Source organism: Mobula birostris, chromosome 24 (assembly GCF_030028105.1).
Source record: "Mobula birostris isolate sMobBir1 chromosome 24, sMobBir1.hap1, whole genome shotgun sequence".
Classification (NCBI taxonomy): Eukaryota; Metazoa; Chordata; class Chondrichthyes; order Myliobatiformes; family Myliobatidae; genus Mobula; species Mobula birostris.
In genome coordinates this window covers 44,851,837-44,870,417 of record NC_092393.1, presented here as the reverse complement: position 1 = coordinate 44,870,417, position 18,581 = coordinate 44,851,837, and the positions used below count along the sequence as shown (strand labels likewise).

At 42.1% G+C, this 18,581-nt stretch overlaps 1 protein-coding gene across 3 annotated transcripts in view; it reads right to left on the bottom strand.

The window, feature by feature from the left end:
- The window catches only part of LOC140187171 (zinc transporter ZIP11-like), an 840,422-nt gene that overhangs the window by 424,926 nt on the left and 396,915 nt on the right, over nucleotides 1-18,581 (bottom strand). The gene's annotated exons all lie outside the window — the stretch shown is intronic.

Here is an 18,581-nt window from a genome sequence, read left to right as displayed (position 1 = left end):
GAGGCAAAGCTTCCTCATAAATTGAGTTTTGCAACTCCTAATACAAATGCCTCCCTGCAGTCATTTCAAAAGAAAGCATGTCATTGCCTCAAGGCTTCCCCAAAGCACTTTACAGCAAATGGACGACTTTCTGAAGAGCAAAACTTGTGATAATGGAGGAAATGTAACAAAGAATAAAATCTAAGGTGTTGCCTCCATTATGGAAACGATTAAAAAGAAACTCTTGCTTTCAAAGGAAGTAATGCAGTTCCAAATAAGGTCACTTAAATGATAAACTGGATTATTGTTGGTTTGCTATTGTTACATGTACCAGGGTAGAGTGAAAAAAAACTGGCCTTGCATATTGTTATTACAGATCAATTCATTATAACAGCGCATTGAGGTAGTACAAGATATCACAATGGCAAGAAATTCAAAGGATGCAACCAAGTGGATTTTTTTGTACGGCTGCATTAGATGGAACTCAGACTTGTTCACTGTGGTCATTCAGTGACCGTGAGGTGAAGTACAGCTCCTATGCCATGTTTCGGTTTACTGACAACACCATTGTTAGCTCAATCAAAGGTAGTGATAGATCAGCATATAGGAGGGAGATTGAAAACCTGGCAGAGTGGTGCCACAGCAACTTCTCACGCAATGTCAGCAAGACCAAAGGGATGATTATAACTACAGGAGGAGGAAACCAGAGGTCCTTATCAGGGGACCAGAGGTAGAGAGGGTCAGCAATTTTAAATTCCTCAATATTATCATTTCAAAGCATTTGTTCTAGGCCCTGCACACAGGTGCCATTACAAGGAAGGCAAGTCAGTGCCTCTACTTTCTTAGACATTTGTGCAGGCTTGGCATGTCCTCTCAAACTCTGGCACACTTCTACAGATGTGCGGTGGAGAGAACATTGACTATATGTATCACGGCCTAGTATGCCCTGGAACAAGAAAGCCAACAGAAAGTGGTGGATATAGCCCAGTCCATCACGGGTAAAGTTCTCCCCACCACTGAGCACATCTACACACAGCACTGTTGCAGGAAAGCCATCCCTTCTTGCTACTACCATCAGGATGGAGGTACAGGAAAGTCAAGGCCCACATCACCAGGGTCAGGACCAGTTATTACCCCTCAACTGTCAGGCTCTCAAACCAGTGGAGAGAATTTCCTTGCCCAATCACTATATTATTACCATAAACTTTAGACTCACTTTCAAGGACAGTTCAGAAAGGAATTGCTCAAGTAATGATTCCAAAGTAAAATCTACACTCAATTTGCCACACCTTTCTATGATACCTCTTTAAATGCGACCATGGCAGTGGTATGCAAGGCCAGGTTATCTGTTCATTGGTTATGCTAATTACAGCTAAAACATGGAATTTTCATTTTCATCAATAATACTGTGGGACCTTTAACATCCATCTAAACCATAAACCATTTGTTTAATGTCCCTTTTAAGTTAAAGTCAAATTAATTGTCAAATGCACAATTTCATATATACACATGTACGATGAGAAACAGAGCCGTCACAGACACATTGCATTAGAGAATATAACATTTAAAAGAAAAGCATAAATTATACAAAATTATACAAGAAAGAGCACAATTAGGACAAAAAATATCAAATCCACAGGAGTGCTAAGTGCCCATAGTATTGCTAAACTGAGGAAATGTTTAGGGTCACAACAAAAGTCACATCGATAGCTACCTGTTACTCAAAACATAGCCCTGGACTGCAAGAACGATTTTGCATTGGAACTCTGAAGTGGATGTGAACCTTCAATCTTGTGATTCCAACCAGCAATATTACTCAAGAGGAGAAGATGGTGGCGCGACGGCAGCGCGCGCGGCCTCTCCGGTGATGAACATCTGTTATCTGTCAAGTAGGGGACCGTGCACAATTCTGATTTGATGGAGACAGACGTGAGAGTGCGGAGGAACATCTGGAAAACTTCTGAAATGCCAGCTTCGCTGCCGCTGCTACAGTGTGGTAACCGGAATCTCCGGAGCTGAAGGCCCCGAATCCTCGGCTTTGCTTGTTTCAGCAGCCGGGGCGAGGTCGAAGGCACTCGCAGAGGATAGCACTCGGGAGGCTGTATTGGAGGGTCTGTTCGGAGGCTCAAAGTTTTCGGTCAGATGGAGTCAGTGTTGGCTGGGGTCGGCTGCTTCCAAGGCATCGGCAAGTTGACGGTTCCTGGAGGTTTATGGCAGGCAGTTTCTCCGTTTTGCCGCCTGCTATCGGGGACTCGGGGACTTCTGAGACTTTATTTTTTACAGTGCCCATGGTTTGTTCTTCATCAAATTATGGTATGGCTTTCACTGCTGTAACTATATGTCATAATTATGTGGTTCTGTCAGTGTTAGTCTTTGGTTTGTCCTTTTTTCTGTGACATCACTCCGGAGGAACATTGTATCATTTCGTAATGCATGTATGCATTTCTAAATGACAATAAAAGAGGACTGAGTGTTCTCATAATCTAATCTAAGAATTCAGCTACAAGCCTACTCTGCACCTGTCTGATATGAAGTAAGTCAGTTCCCTGGGGTCACTCACAAGGTCGTTCTGTGTTTTATGTGGATACCAAATCCCAACACTCAGAACGGCACAGTAGCACAATGGCTTGCATTATGCTTTACAGCATCAGCGATCAATGATAGGTGTTCAGTTCCCACCACTGTCTGTAAGGAATTTGGACATTCTCCCCTTGACCGTGTAGGTTTCCTCCCACATTCCAAAGACATATAGGTTAGGGTTAGTAAGTTGTAGGCATGCTACGTTGGCACCAGAAACATGGCAACACTTGCCGCATGCCCCCAGCACATCCTCAGACTGTGTTGGCCATTGACACAAACGACACATGACATGGTATGCTTTGATGTACATGTGACAAATAAAGCTAATCTTTATCTTTTTTAAAATCTTTTATCATGCCCAAGACCACAATATCCCATGGTCTTTAGCCAATCATGATTAAGCTCCTAAGTTATATACATCTGAAGAACCTCCAATCTTTTGAAGGTCTTTTTAGCAGAGCATTTCTTATTTAGATAGAAAAACAAATTAGTAGAGGTGATAATTTACTTTTTTTGTATTTATTTAAATACTTCATAGAAACAAATATTTCTGAAAGACACTGGTTAGGTCACATCTGGAGTACTGCTTTCAGTTCTGGTGACCCCATTATACAAAGGATTTGAAGGCTTTGGAGAGGGTGCATAAGAGAGTTACCAGGATGCTTCCTAGCTTAGAGGGAATGTTTTTCGAGGAAAACTTGGACAAACTAAGACTGCTTTCTTTGGAGCAGCGGAGGCTGACAGAAGATCTGATTGAAGCTTACAAAATTATGGGAGGCTTAGACCCACTAGCTCTTCCCACAGTCAAAATATCTAATACTAGAGGGCATGCATTAAAAGTAAGAGGGCTGAATTCAAAGGAGATACGTGGCAAGTTTTGTTTTTCCACAGAGACTAGTGGGTGCCTGGAATGTGCTGCCAGGGATGGTAGAGGAAGCAGACTTGACAGAATCGTTTAAGAGGTTCTTTAACAGGCACATGAATATACAAAGAATAGAGGGATCTGGACCTTTTGCAAGCAGAATGGTTAAATTAGGTGTCACGGGCCTAATTATTTCGGCACAGCATCATGTGGGCCAAAGGTTCTGTCCTGTGCTATACCGTTTAATGTGTGCAGTTTTTCATTGATTCTATTGTATTTTTTTGTTCTACTGTGAATGCCTGCAAGAAAATGAATCTCAAAGTAGTATGTCGTGACATATACGTACTTTGACCTTGATATGCCCATCATAAAGACCTTGACAGCTTAATGTATTTTATAGAAATTACATCAAACAAGCAGCAAGTATTCTATCATTTTGTTCTATGCACGAAAGAATTTTTGGAGCAGCAAAGGGCGCCACAGTAGTGAAGCGGTTAATGTGATGCTATTACAGCTTGGGGCGTCAGAGTTCGGGGTTTAATTCCGACGTCCTCTGTAAGAAAGTCTGCATGTTCATCCTGTGTGTGTGTGGGTTTCCTCCAGGTGCTCTGATTTCCTCCCACATTCCAAAGACATCCCAGTAAGTCGGTTAATTAGTCATTGTACGTTGTTCTGTGATTAGGCTTTGCTTACATAAGTGGGTTGCAGGATCAGTACCATTCATTAGACTGAAAGGGCCTGTTCTGTGCTGCATCTCTAAACAAAAATAAAATAACAATATTTCTATCCACTGAACAACATCTAAATACAGAATGGAATGAAACATGATTTTCAATTGGTCATTCAGGTAACAGGATTTGAACAGGAAAACCAAATGTGTTGCGGTTTGGATGGACCGAGATAATTAGCAGTTTTTCAAAGTTCTAAACTCAGACTCACTACAGCCAATATCATATTTTGCATCTGTTAAGTAATCACACCTATAGAATTCATCAGGGTGCCTGTGCAGCAATTTCATTACCACTGTCGTTACTGAATTTCAACACATCTGGAGACACTTTTCCAGCTCTCCTTGTCTGTCACAGCACTGCCGATCTAAATTTAAAACACAACTAAAGAACACGACAAGATCAATCTGTTTTTTAAAGAAAATCTTGAGAAAAACACAGATAGAAATTTTATCAGGCTAGATATAGTAGGGACTGGGCAAATAGCTCAGGATCAAACTGCCTCCTGAGAACTCAGAACAAGACCAGAACAAGACTTGCTTTTGGTACAGTCATGGCCTGTGTCCAAAAAAAAAATTAAACTCTTGCTCAATAATGTTGAGCACAATATGTCAAACTATCAAGAATGTGAACAATTCTACTGTTTGCTCTCGTTTTGTACTACATCGGTTAATTGGGGTAGATACTTATTTGGGACATAAGTGGGGTAAGAGTATGTTGCTGAACAGTTTCTAACTAGCATCAGACACGTGCACTTGCGTGGCCGTTAGACTAAACAGCATGCATAGAACAAACAGTTTTTAAATAGCGTCACTTGTGTGTGTCGGTGTTCAAAAAGCGGTGATTTTTGTCACTGGTAGTTGGCGAGAAATAAGCAGTGAGACAATTCGGAACTGTTTTGCTCATGTGGGTTCAAGCATTCAAGCTTGGAGATGCCAGAGTTACAAAATGCATGTGGACTAAGATGTTAACTGTCCTGTGCTCTCACCAGTGGGATCATCAGTTGATCTGCTACCTGTCTTCAGGAGTTTCAGCCCGCTTATGATCAAGACTCCCTCAAGGTGGTGGGCCAGCAGTGCTAAAGCACCACCTCCCACTGGTGAGCTTAAAAACTTGGCATCTGCCTCTATCAGAGTTATTGGTCACTTCCATCCAACAGATAGTCTGCTATTCAGGTGTCTACGCAACTACTGAAGGATTTGCAAAAGATGTATACACTGTCTGACTATCTGCCCCTCTGGACATACTTGGTCCACACCCATGCTGATCCTTTCTCTGCTGCCTCGGCTACAGCCCTGCTGGTTGACTTGATCCCTCTTCTAGTGAAGCCAAGGTCACGCAGCCACTTCTGGAGAGTGAACGCAATAAACCTACGGCAGCCTACTTCGAATGGATAGCATGAGACCTTCTACCCTCTGTCTCTGCACTCTGATCTTAATTTTGCATACTTGGTTAACTTGCGCTTATGGGCTTCATCGATGTTGTCTTCCCAGGGACTGTGAGTTCACCAATAACCACTTCTCTACTGGTGTCAGACCATACGATTATATCTGGACGCAATGTGGTGAAAACTACTTGCTCCAGGAAACTGCCTTTCCGGTTCAGGTTGGCCTTGACACACCAATCATTGGCTGAAGAAAGTATGCTTGATCGTGAGCCTGCGCTGTACACCCTTGACTTGGAGCCTTCTTTCACAAATGATATGCGATGTTCTGTGAAAAGGCTGGGAGTGAAAATGAAATGATTCCACTACATCAGCAAGTTAGGAACTATGAAGGGTTTGAAGGTATTGACAATCATCTTGAACGTTACAATGAAAATGAACATTTAAAGGATACAATTGTCGAGAATTGTGTGAAGGTAATTGTATAAAAGCAGTTCATTACCTAGGCGAGGTTCATGTGCACTGATTTTGTTCATTTACAATCAAAAGAGCACTGCAGCGTACACTGTACAAGTTTCTAAATGTAGTTTATAGTATATATTATTTGAATTGTTCTGTATTGCTGCCACAAAACAAAAATTTCATGACATATGCCAGTGATATTAAACCTAATTCTGATTGATTTTCAATCCATTTGTTCCTGAACCAGAATACAGTATACTGATGCAATTCTACACTGACAACACTGACAGAATCCACACACCAGCCACTGCCGTCTGGGGTTGCAGCAGCATCCTCTCACTGTATACAAAAACTATAGCAAACTACCAGCCGACACAGTCACTGGCTGCAATCTGCCATCACTACATAACCCGTTGTGTCCAGAACAAACAATCAGGCAGGATAAATCACTGCAGACACTGCACACCCTTTTCCAAAAGGTCCCTTGTGGAAAGCACTAAAGGGATATTAAAACAAAAACTTCACAGCATATTAACAGTTTCTTCCACCAGGGAGTTAATCTGATCAACCATTCTAGTTAGTCACCCCATCCCCCTCTATCTATTACCTCAGTCACTTTACTGCTCTGTAAATACTTTAAACCACTTCTTATAATGCTGTTTACATTGCAAATACATGCTGGTATTTATGCATTTCTGCACATTTTATTCTACATCCATATGTTATACTCTAAGTTTAATTTTTATGTAATTCTTTATCCTTATAACTAGAAACACAGAAACATAGAAAACCTACAGCACAATACAAAGTTGTGCCGAAAGTGTCCCTACCTTAGAAATTACTAGGCTTACCTATAGCCCTCTATTTTACTAAACTCTATGTACCTATCCAAAAGTCTCTTAAAAGACCCTATCATATCTGCCTCCACCACCGGTGCCGGCAGCCCATTCCACGCACTCACCACCCTCTGAGTAAAAAACTTACCCCTGACATCGCCTCTGTACCTACTCCCCAGCACCTTAAACCTGTGTCCTCTTGTGGCAACCATTTCAGCCCTGGGAAAAAGCCTCTGACTATCCACACGATCAATGCCTCTCATCACACCTCTATCAAGTCACCTCTCATCCTCCATCGCTCCAAGGAGAAAAGGCCGAGTTCACTCAACCTATTCTCATAAGGCATGCTCCCCAATCCAGGCAACATCCTTGTAAATCTCCACTGCACCCTTCCTATGGTTTCCACATCCTTCCTGTAGTGAGGCGACCAGAACTGAGCACAGTACTCCAAGTGGGGTCTGACCAGGCTGCAACATTACCTCTCGGCTCCTAAATTCAATTCCACGATTGATGAAGGCCAAATGCACTGTATGCCTTCTTAACTCTGTGCTTTGAACATCCTATGGATTCGAACCTCAAGATCCCTCTGACCCCCCACACTGCCAAGAGTCTTACCATTAATACTATATTCTGCCATCATATTTGACCTACCAAAATGAACCACTTCACACTTACCTGGGTTGAGCTCCATCTGCCACTTCTCAGCCCAGTTTTGGATCCTATCAATGTCCTGCTGTAACCTCTAACAGCCCTCCACACTATCCACAACACCTCCAACCTTTGTGTCATCAGCAAACTTACTAACCCATCCCTCAACTTCCTCATCCAGGTCATTTATAAAAATCACAAAGAGTAAGGGTCCCAGATCACATCCCTGAGGCACTCCACTGGTGACCGACCTCCATGCAGAATATGACCCGTCTGTTGGATGCTGTGGTTTTTGTTGCATGCCACACCAACACATCACAGCAAAATGTGAAAACACGTAAATGTATATGGCAAATCAAGTTGGTCCTTGAACACAAAAGTTCTGCCAACACTCAGATTAGTTCCACTTAGTTCCACTTTAAAGCAGAGGTCTTTACCAACTGTCCAATCTATACTGAACTTAAGCCTCTTTTGTGCCATCCTTTTTTAATTGATATTGTTCCTAATACTAAAGTCAAGATGCCTTGAAATATGTTACAAAGGACAAACTTTGTATAACTTACATTAGGTTGTCACCAGCCTTTTCCAACTGACAAGGTCAAAGTACATTTATTATCAAAGAGCGTATGAATTTTACACCTTGAGATGGTGTTTGCTTACTGGCACCCACAAAGCAAGAAACCCAAAGAACTAATTAAATAAAAAGAAAGACCATATCCTCTATGCTGAGTAAGAGGATAAAAAACACGCACACATCATGCAAACAACGATATTCCAAACCAGAATGAGTACTTAGATCTGCTCCCGGGAACCGCCAGAGTTGGCCCAAGTCTTGATCTCAGTTCATCATATTAGCGGGGCAAAAAGTGCCACAAAACCCATGGAGACGACAGCTGCCAAAGCAGGTCATCGCCTCGGTGCCGTGGAGAGAGGAAGGAGCATTGCGGGAGAGCGAGCAGAATCAGCCCGACCTGCACCTCCAATCCTGACCCTCAGGCTGGCTTTCCATTCTATGCAGAGTTTTACAGAAAATACAAGTATCAGCCTACACAAAGCAATAAAATAAACAGCTAGTAAATCTCATCAAAGTTGCTGGTGAACGCAGCAGGCCAGGCAGCATCTCTAGGAAGAGGTACAGTCGACGTTTCAGGCCGAGACCCTTCAGGAGGCTTAAGAAAGGGAGAGAATTGACAAGATGGAGGAGTTTATCGTCCTGACGAAGGGTCTCGGCCTGAAACGTCGACTGCACCTCTTCCTAGAGATGCTGCCTGGCCTGCTGCGTTCACCAGCAACTTTGATGTGTGTTGCTTGAATTTCCAGCATCTACGGAATTCCTCGTGTTTGAGCTAGTAAATCTGCTTTGGTGGAGCGGATTGAGGAATAAGTGCTAGCCAAAGAAATCGGGTCCTCAAATGGATTATAATATATTTAACATCCTCACAATAAATGTCCCAATTTAAGATCACACTTCCAATACAGACAAAGGTTGTCCATATATTTCTGCAAGTGCTTCACATTTAGCATGCAGAGACTAAAGAATCACGCCTTACTGCCTATTCCCAACTCACAAGCAATTTGTTTTATAATTGATTATTGCACAGAACAGCTTCACATGCAAGCAGCTTCCATTTAAATAGTTTTCACCATCACAACAATTCCAAGCATTCAGGGACAGTGAAAACAAATACCAAATGTTAATTGTACAAGGACTAGGAGAGGCAACCAAAGTCATGTGTTTTGAGGAGGCTTAAGAAAGGGAGAGAACTGACAAGGTGGAGGAGTTTATCGTGCGTACAAATTGGTTGAATCCTCTGTGACATTCAGAAAGGACTGCATTAAAAGCAAAATGTTAGATTCAATGTTCAAGATTGTTTTATGTCTTTTCCAGTACACAAGTACAAAGTAATTGTTACTCTGACCTAATGCACCACAAAAATTACAAGTTAAAGAACACAATCATAATGAAAAAAAACACAATAAATATAAATGCACAATTTAGTTTATATACATAGATCCACTGTGTCCATAATGTGACACTGGGCACAGGAGTGTCTGTACAAAAGGTGACTGACAGGAAATGGTAAAGTGAAGCCTCTTGAGGATGTGGAGGGGTGGGTTAGTGGGTGGATCAGCCTCACTGCTTGGGGGAAACTCCTGGTCTGTATGCTTCTTAGCCTCCTTCCTGATGGCAGTGGGACAAACAGCCCATGATCTGGGTGGGTGGGATCTATCGTGATGTTACTGGCCTGTTTATGGCACTTCTCTGTATACATGTCCTTGATGGCAGTTTTGACTACCCGTTGTAGAGTCTTCCTGCCCTCAGTAACTCTGTAAGCTCTGTTAGATTGGGTGAAGAACTGGGAAGCATTAACACCCTGACAGAATCTGAGGAAAGAATTCCACTGAGGGTGGAATTTCTTTAGCCAGATGATGGTAGATCTGTGGAATTCATTGCCCCAGACAGCAGTAGAGGCCAAGTATATTTAAGGCGGAGATGAACAGGTGCTTGATTAGTCAGGGCATCAAGGGTTATGCGGAGAAGACAGGAGAATGGGGTTGAGAGGGATAATAAATTGTCCAAGATGGAATGGGAGTGCAGACTTGATGGGCCGAATGGCCTAATTCTGCTCCTATGTTTTATGGAAGAAATAGAGTAGTTGGATGGAAGAGAGCAGACATAAAGAAGAAACTGAAAGAATGCTGTGAAATAACCGCTGTGAGATGCTAACATCATGAGAGAATCAAGGGCACAACCCAGGAAATGGGCCTCTGAATGGTGGTTGTAAAGACTTCCAAATGAGGATGGAGCTGGAGAGTGATGTGATATTCACGGCCAAGGTGTCATTCTAGAAGGGTTGATTGTAACAACAAAATATGTTGCACCCCATTGCAAATAAAGTGCTGTATGAGGTAGACCTGGCCAACTGCCATTAAAATCTGGAATTGAAGATTTACTCATACATTTTCCCCAATACTAAAAGATAATGGCAAAAAAATAAGTTTCACCTATCATCTGCCAGTTTGTACTCCTTCTCTTCCCCCCAACTTCTTATTCTGGCTTCTTCCCCCTTTCATTCCAGTCCCCAGGAAGGGTCTCACCCAAAATGTCAGTTCTTCATTTCTCTCCGTAGTTGCTGCCTGATCTGTTGAGTTCCTCCAGCACTTTGTGAGAGTTGGTCCGGACTTCCAGCATCTGCAGAATCTCTTGAAGTTATAATGCTGAAAGAATATTGGAAGAATCTACTCTATGGTATACAACTGCTCAAGTCTGCTAGGTCCTGCAACACATTCCCAACCCCATCAAGCATTCAGAGAACAGCTCTCAGTTGGCAGATCGTAGCTTTTCTCCTAATGCATCCAAGCTCTTTCATTTGGCAGTATTTCATTGCAAGTGGAAGCTTAGTGCTGCATAGTGATCAATTAAAAAGAAGTGATTTCTATTCCAGGATTGACTGCTCCAGTAAAGGAACTTCTTTGTAATAATTGCACACAATTGCAAGAGAAAAAGTCGCACGGCATAGTATTCAGAATATGGCAAAGCACTTCACAGTCAGAGTAGTTACACTGCAGCGGACAGGAAGTCTCTACAACGAGTGGGCAAAACTGCCCAGTGCATCATTGGCACCAGCCTACCTGCCATCAAGGGCGTATGTACAGAAAGGTGCCAGCAAAGCGCCAGTTACACCATGAATGATTCCATACACCTGGTTCATGGACTGTTTGTCTCACTCCTGTCAGGGAGGAGGCCGGGTAGTATCCACGCCAGAACGAGCAGACTCAAAAACAGTTACTTTCCCCAAGCAGTAAGGCTGATCAACACTTCGACCCACCAACTCCACCACTACTTGAATATTTTCCATCAGTCACCTCACGTACAGCCTAGCATCACTTTATAGACATACTATCGATGTTTATAAGCTATTTTGTGAATTTATATTCATTGTGTTTTAATTATTATTGTTGTGTTCTTCATCTTTCTTGCTGCATCAAATCCCAAGTAACAATTGTTTCATTCTCCTTACACTTCTGTACAGGAAATGGCATTAAACAACCTTGAAGTGCAGAGACCAATACAATGGAAAAAATCCATTGCAACAGAGGTCAAATAGTTATGGTCGAGTTCGCAATTAGTTGAGATTCTCCATGCCCTACCACTAATGGCTGACTTAGACTATTCCATCAGGCAGGACAACAAATACTCCCCATGTCACTGAGTCCTAAGGCAAAAAGTTTAATTATATTCATTAAGTCCTTCAGATTCAGTAGCAATGATGCACAGGGAAAGCCATCTTTCCACAGATGCCAGGAATCAGAATCAGATTTATTATTACTGACACGTCGTGAAATCCGGTGTTTTGTGGCAGCAGGACAGAGTAAAACACACACACAAAAAAAAATTACAGGTTACAGTAAAAAACAAATACATAAATAGCACAAAAGAGGAATCACGAAGTCGTGTTCCTGGACCATTCAGAAAACTGATGGTGGAAGGGAAGATGCTGTTCATAAAATATTGAGTGCGTGTCTTCTGGCTCCTGTACCTCTTCACTGATGGCGGTAAAGAGAAGAAGGCATGTTCCAGATGATAAGAGTGCTAAAAGACGGCTGCCACCTTCTTGAGGAATCACCTTTTGAAGATGACATTGGAGGTGGGAAAGGGTGTGTCAGTGATACAGGTCGCTGAGACTGCAGCCCTCTTCCGCCACTTTCAGCGCACTTCGTTGGAGCCTCCATACAGACTATGATGCAACCAGTCACAATGCTCTCCACCATACATTTGTTGAAAAGTTCAAGAGTCTTTGGTAACATAACAAATCTCCTCAAACTCCTAATGAAGTAGAGCCACTGGTGGGCCTTCTTTGTGACTGCATCAATGGTTTGAGCCCTGGAACTTGAAGCTGTTCACCCTTTCCACTGCTGACCCCTTAATGTGGACTGGTGTGTGTTCTCCCGACTTCCCCTTCCTGACACCCACCATCATTTCCCTCGGCTGATATTGAGTGCAAGGTGAAAGAGTTCAACGAGCCAATTTGTCTCGCTCCTTTATGCCTACTTGTCACCATCTGAGATTCTACCAACAATGGTGGTATTGTCAGCGAATTTATAGGTGGTGATTAGACTGAGTTGTGCTCAGCCACAGTCATGAGTGTAGAGAGGGTGAAGTGGGCTAAACAAACATTGTTGAGATGCATCTGTTACAAGCTGTCACTGACAATAACATCTCTTCGATGCTGAGGAAGAAATGCTATTGTCAATGACAACTTGTAACAGAATAAGGAAAAAAGGCTCTTTAAAGAAAAGGGTAAGTTATTCCATTTCATTTACTGGAATATTAAACCGATCAAAAGAATACTGAAGTGATGTTAAAAATACTAAATGACTAACAGATCAGTGGCTCAAGACTATTAAAAGTTCAGGCCTTGACATAAAGTACCAAAATATGTTTTGTCAGTCTATCGCCTTAAAAGGAAGCGTTAAAATGTCTACTTTGACTATTTAGATCATTTCCCCTTAATTCTTATTCCTCCCATGTCCATTTCTCCTCTGCCGCTGTCAATAAGTCACAGCTCTTAAGTTCAGTAACTGACTATCCAGGCAAAACTGATAAGACAGGAAGCAGAGTGTGTGCAAACTACTGGAAGGGCATAACAGGACGCTCAATAATGAAATGCTGGCAAAATACAGAAAAGGAACAAAATAATACTGAATGGATATGACAGGTTTAATAAGCCAGGAAGCTGGCACTTTGGGGTTCCAGCAGAAGGGGTTTTGTACTCTGTGCGCTGAGAACTGAAGTTATCAGCTCAAAATGGAAGTGAGACCTGTGATAGCACATCCATGGTGATAATGTGTTCCATTCAGTTTGAGTATGATTTGATTGGAAATTTACCTTTAGGGCACAATTTTCTTTATTACTATTTTCAGTCCATGGACATCACTAATTGCCACTCTCAATCGCCTGGAGAAGGTGATTATTTTTTTGAACCACTGCAGTCCTTCAAGTGGGATACTCCCAAAGTGTCATTCACACAGTCAATGTGAGGATTTAGACCCGGCAATGATAAAGGATATTAATATATTTTAAAACGTCTGCTTTAATATTGAAGTGTCATCAGGCAATTGCAAATTATTACCCCCAAAGGAGAACCATCTTCATATTCTGGTATCAACTGGTAAGGACTTCTCCCCTTAGGCTTAATTATGAGGCCTGTTGTATTTGCCATTGGTTAACAGCAAAACAAGCTACTTTCCTATTCTCCCACCTAACTCCCATCCACCCACTCACACGAGACGGGCCTCCAGGCCTAGAACAGGGCGCCTCCAGCCTCCACTCCTTGTTCATGTCTCTAGAATCTCAGAGTTGCAGGTGGAGGTAACAAAGGGCTACAAATGATGGAATCTGGAATCAAATAATGAAGGTGCGGTCAATGAATTAATCAAATGGCAATCTACATATTTCTAACACCTGGACAATCAGTACCGGTGCCCCCCAGGGATGTGTGCTCTCCCCACTGCTCTTCTCCCTTCACACTAATAACTGCACCTCACAGGATCCATCTGTTAAACTCCTGAAGTTTGCAGATAACACAACTGTCATTGGCCTTATCCGAGACAGTGATGAGTTTTCCTACAGACGGGTGGTGGAACGGCTGTCCCTCTGGTGTGGTCAGAACAATCTGGAGCTAATTACGCTCAAGACTGGAGATGACAGTGGACTTCAGGAGGAGCCCCCCAGTACTCCCCCCACTCACTATACTCAACAGTATTGTGTCTGCTGTGGAGACCTTCAGGTTTCTGGGTGTCACAATCTCCCAGGACCTGAAGCAGACACCCAACGTGGACACTCTTATCAAAAAGGCTCAGCAGAGGTTGTATTTCCTACGTCAACTCAAGAAGTGCAACCTGCCTCAGGAGCTGCTGATTCGATTCTATTCAGGAATAATCCAGTCTGTTCTCTGTTCGTCCATCACTGTCTGGTTTGGATCAGCTACCAAACAAGACAAGAATAGACTCCAAAGAATCGTCAGGGCTGTGGAAAGGATTATTGGTGTGAAGCTGCCCTTGATCCAGAACTTACATGCATCTAGAGTCAGGAAGTGAGCAAGCAGCATCATTGTAGACCCATCACACCCTGGACATCACCTGTTCCAACTCCTTCCTTCTGGTAGGCACTTTAGATCACTGTATGCCAGGACAAATAGGTACAAGAACAGCTTCTTTCTGTATGCCATCAGTCTTACGAACACTTGAATTTTGCCTATTATAAACCAAGTCCACCTGTACATACACAGGTATACCTCATTGTATATAGTTCATGATTATTTGCACTATTGTTTTGCTTGCTTTTTGATTCTGTACAGCAAGAGCTCAGGGAAACCGGCATCAAATTCCCTGTATGTGTCCACATACTTAACGGTAATAAAGGATTCTGATTCTGTTTAAAATAAAGGCCTCACCCATTTCAATGGATGCTGGAGTCCAGCCCAATTATAAATCCTGTCAGCAGATTTAAAGAAAGTACAATACTGAAAATCGCTCAATTCATTTAAGTTGTGCCTACCTCTTTTTCCTGCCACCCACTCTGCAATCAACAATCATGCTTTCCGAAAAACCCCATCTTCTTGCAATAAATGAATTATGACATTTGTGGATTGGCACATGAGGAAACCAGCCACTGAAGGTTTCATTATCCTAGAAATCTCAAATAATTCATTGAAGTCCTTCATAAAATGCAAGTTAATATTTGTTTTCTGTTCAAACAACCATATTCCTCTATAATAATGATGATAACAAACAGGAGAAAGTCTGCAGATGCCGGAAATCCAAAGCAACACAACCAAAGCACTGGAGGATCTCAGCAGGCCATGCAGCATCTATGGAAAAGAATAAACAGTCGATGTTTCGGACCAAGACCTTTTATTCATATGATATCGCCCTCTGAACCTTAACTATAGTAACTTCGGATGACGACACCAAGAATAAGTTTCTTTCAAATGTTTGACTTTCCTGTACCAAATAAAATGGCCACTGAGTGTATGTTTGTGGTCTTTTGCTGCTGTAGCCCATCCACAACAAGGTTCGATATGTTGTACAATCAGAGATGCTCTTTTACACATCATTATTGTAACACGTGGCTAATTTATGTTACTGTTGCCTACCTGTCAGTTTTAACCAGTCTGGTCATACTCTGCTGACCTCGCTCAGTAACAAGGTGTTTTCACCCACTGAACTGCCACTCACTGGATGTTCTTTGTTTCTCACACCCTTCTCTGTAAACTCTAGAGACTGTTCCATGTGAAAATCTCAGGAGGTCAGCACTGTCTGAGATACTCAAACCACCCTATCTAGCACCAACAATCATTCCACAGTCAAAGTCACTTTGATCACATTTCAACCCCATTCTAATGTTTGGTCTGAACCTCTTTTTCATGTCTGCACGCTTTTATGGCTGATTAGATATTTGTATTAATGCGCAGGTGTACCTAATAAAGTGACCACTGTGTGTATTTTTCAATGACTGGTACTGCATAGATTTATAAGGAAGAATTAAGTTTCCTCAAGCAAGTTCCATTCCTATAAAAATCCAGGCCAGTGTTGATTCTTTGACACAGAAATATCTATCAGCAAATCACCGGACAAATGGTGCATTCGTGACTGAACCATTATAAAACTGCCTGGAAAAAATGTCAACTTAAAGTACACAGCAGCTTTGCCATTTTATTTCATAATGATTATTCTCCAATTCTGCTTTATATTTTCTATCAAATATAATGAATTTCACAGTTAGTTGCATTATAGAACTATCTTCTTGATATTAAGAATGATGCTTTCCCAGTGTGCTGTGCAATTTACCAGTTTCAATTTGCAGTAAGTTTTTTGAAGCCAAGGCGGATAAAGATTACTCTCCTTAGAGACCACCTCACGATCCTCCCTTGGATTCTGTCAAGCAAGTATGCTTCAAATCAAAGAAAAAAATCAAGCTGTATAAACAGCATTGTAACAATTTTGTGTGGGTGAGCACAGGGAGAATTTTGCATGAGAAATGGAAGACTGTCATTTCAAACCAACAAGATCAGTCTGGTTTACTTGCATTCAGAAAATGTTGTTCATTTATTGCCTCATGCAGGAGGTTACTGAGCCAAAGTAAGAGATTTTTAAGAGAAGTTGTTACACACTTGTCCGCAGTTGCAGGTCCATCAGAAAGATTGGTCAGTCGCAGGGTTTAAAGGGGAGAATTTGAGAGTGAAGAAACAATCTGGTAAAGGAACTCAGTGACTCAAGCAGCATGTGATTGTCTGTTTTGCTAGACTGTAACACCTGCAGCTTCTTGAATCTCAGTCTGAGTGAAACCCAGACTCATCAATAAGATGAACACCTTACCATGATATGTGTCCACAAAGAAACATTTCTCTGCAAGTGTTAAGAGTTAACAACTGAAGGCAGGAATAGTCCAAGCCATAAAATGGTGAATCCAGGAATCACAGTGTTTGAACACGACATGCAACAACAGTCCAGAAAATAGACACAGGACTTCACAAACAAACTGTCAGTTTGTCAACTGCAGCTGAGTTGATAGCACTTATCCCTCTGAATTAGAAGCCACATGAGTTCAAGTTCCTCTCCCAGGACATCAGCAAGATTGACACTCCAGCAAAAAAACAAGAGAGCTGCACTGTTGGAAGCGCTTTCTTTTAGCTAAGCTGCCGTCTGTTGGGAACGATCTCTTTGAAGAACAGCAGAGTGTTTTATCCAAGGTCCTCAATAATATTTACTCCACCTTCACAAACACAAGGCATATTATCCCATTGTTGTGGGGCCTTGCACACAGTCAATACCAACATCCCCTCAAGACTAATCAGTAAGTTTCAAGACATTGGCTTCAATACTTAATTGTGCATTTGGATCCTTGATTTCTTCATTTGCAGACCCCAGTCAATTTGGATTGTCAACAATATTTTCTTCACAATTTCCATCAGCACAGGTGCACCACAAGGCTGTGTGCTTTGTTCCCTGCTCTACTCGTTTTATATTTATGACTGTGAGGCTAAGCATAGCTCCTTTGCCATATTTAAGTTTATTGATGACACCACTGTAACTTTCTGAATCAAAGGTGGTGAATCGTTGCTTTGGTGCTGCTTATGTGTGGGAGGGGGAAGTTGGTGGGGAGCTTTGGGGCTCTAACATTTAACTGTCATTCATTCTTTGCAGCACTCTCTGTTTTCGTGGATGTTTGTGAAGAAAAAGAATTTCAGGATGTATATTGTATACATTGCTCTGACATTAAATGTCCTTATTGATTCAGCATATAAGAGAGAGATTAAAAATCTAGATGAGTGGTGCCACAACAACAACCTCTCATTCTATATTGTATCATTTCTTAATGCATGCATTACTAAATGACAATAAAAGAGGACTGCGTGTCCTCATAATCTAATCTAATCTAATGTCAGCAAGACCAAGGAACTGATTATTGACTTCAGCAGGAGGAAACCAGAGGTCCATGAGCCAGTGCTCATCAGGAGATCAGGGGTGGAGAGGGTCATTAACTTTAAGTTCCTCAATACTATCACTTCAGAGCATCTGCCCTAGGTGCAGCGTGTAAGTGCCATTATGAAGAAAGCAAGGCAGCACCTCTACTTCCTTAGAAGTTTGTGAACATTCAGCTTGACTTCTAAAACTTTGGCAAACTTCTAAAGATGTGTCAAGGAGAGTAGATTGACTGGCTGCATCACAGTCTGATATGGAAACATCAATGCCCTTAAATAGAAAATCCTACAAAAGATAGTGGATATGGCCCAGTCCATCACAGGTGAAGCTCTCCCCTCCATTGAGCGTTTCTACACGGAACACTCTCACATGAAAGTAGCATCCATCATCAAGGACCTCCACCACTCCGGCCATGATCTCTTCTCACTGCTCCCATCAGGAAGGTGGTACAGGAGCCTCAGAGCTCACACCACCAGGTTCAAGAAAAGTTATTATCCTTCCACCATCAGGCTCTTGAACCAGTAGGGATAACTTCATTCAACTTCACTTGTCCTATTACTGAACTGTTCCCACAACCTATGGACTCAGTTTCAAGGACTCTTCATCTCATGTTT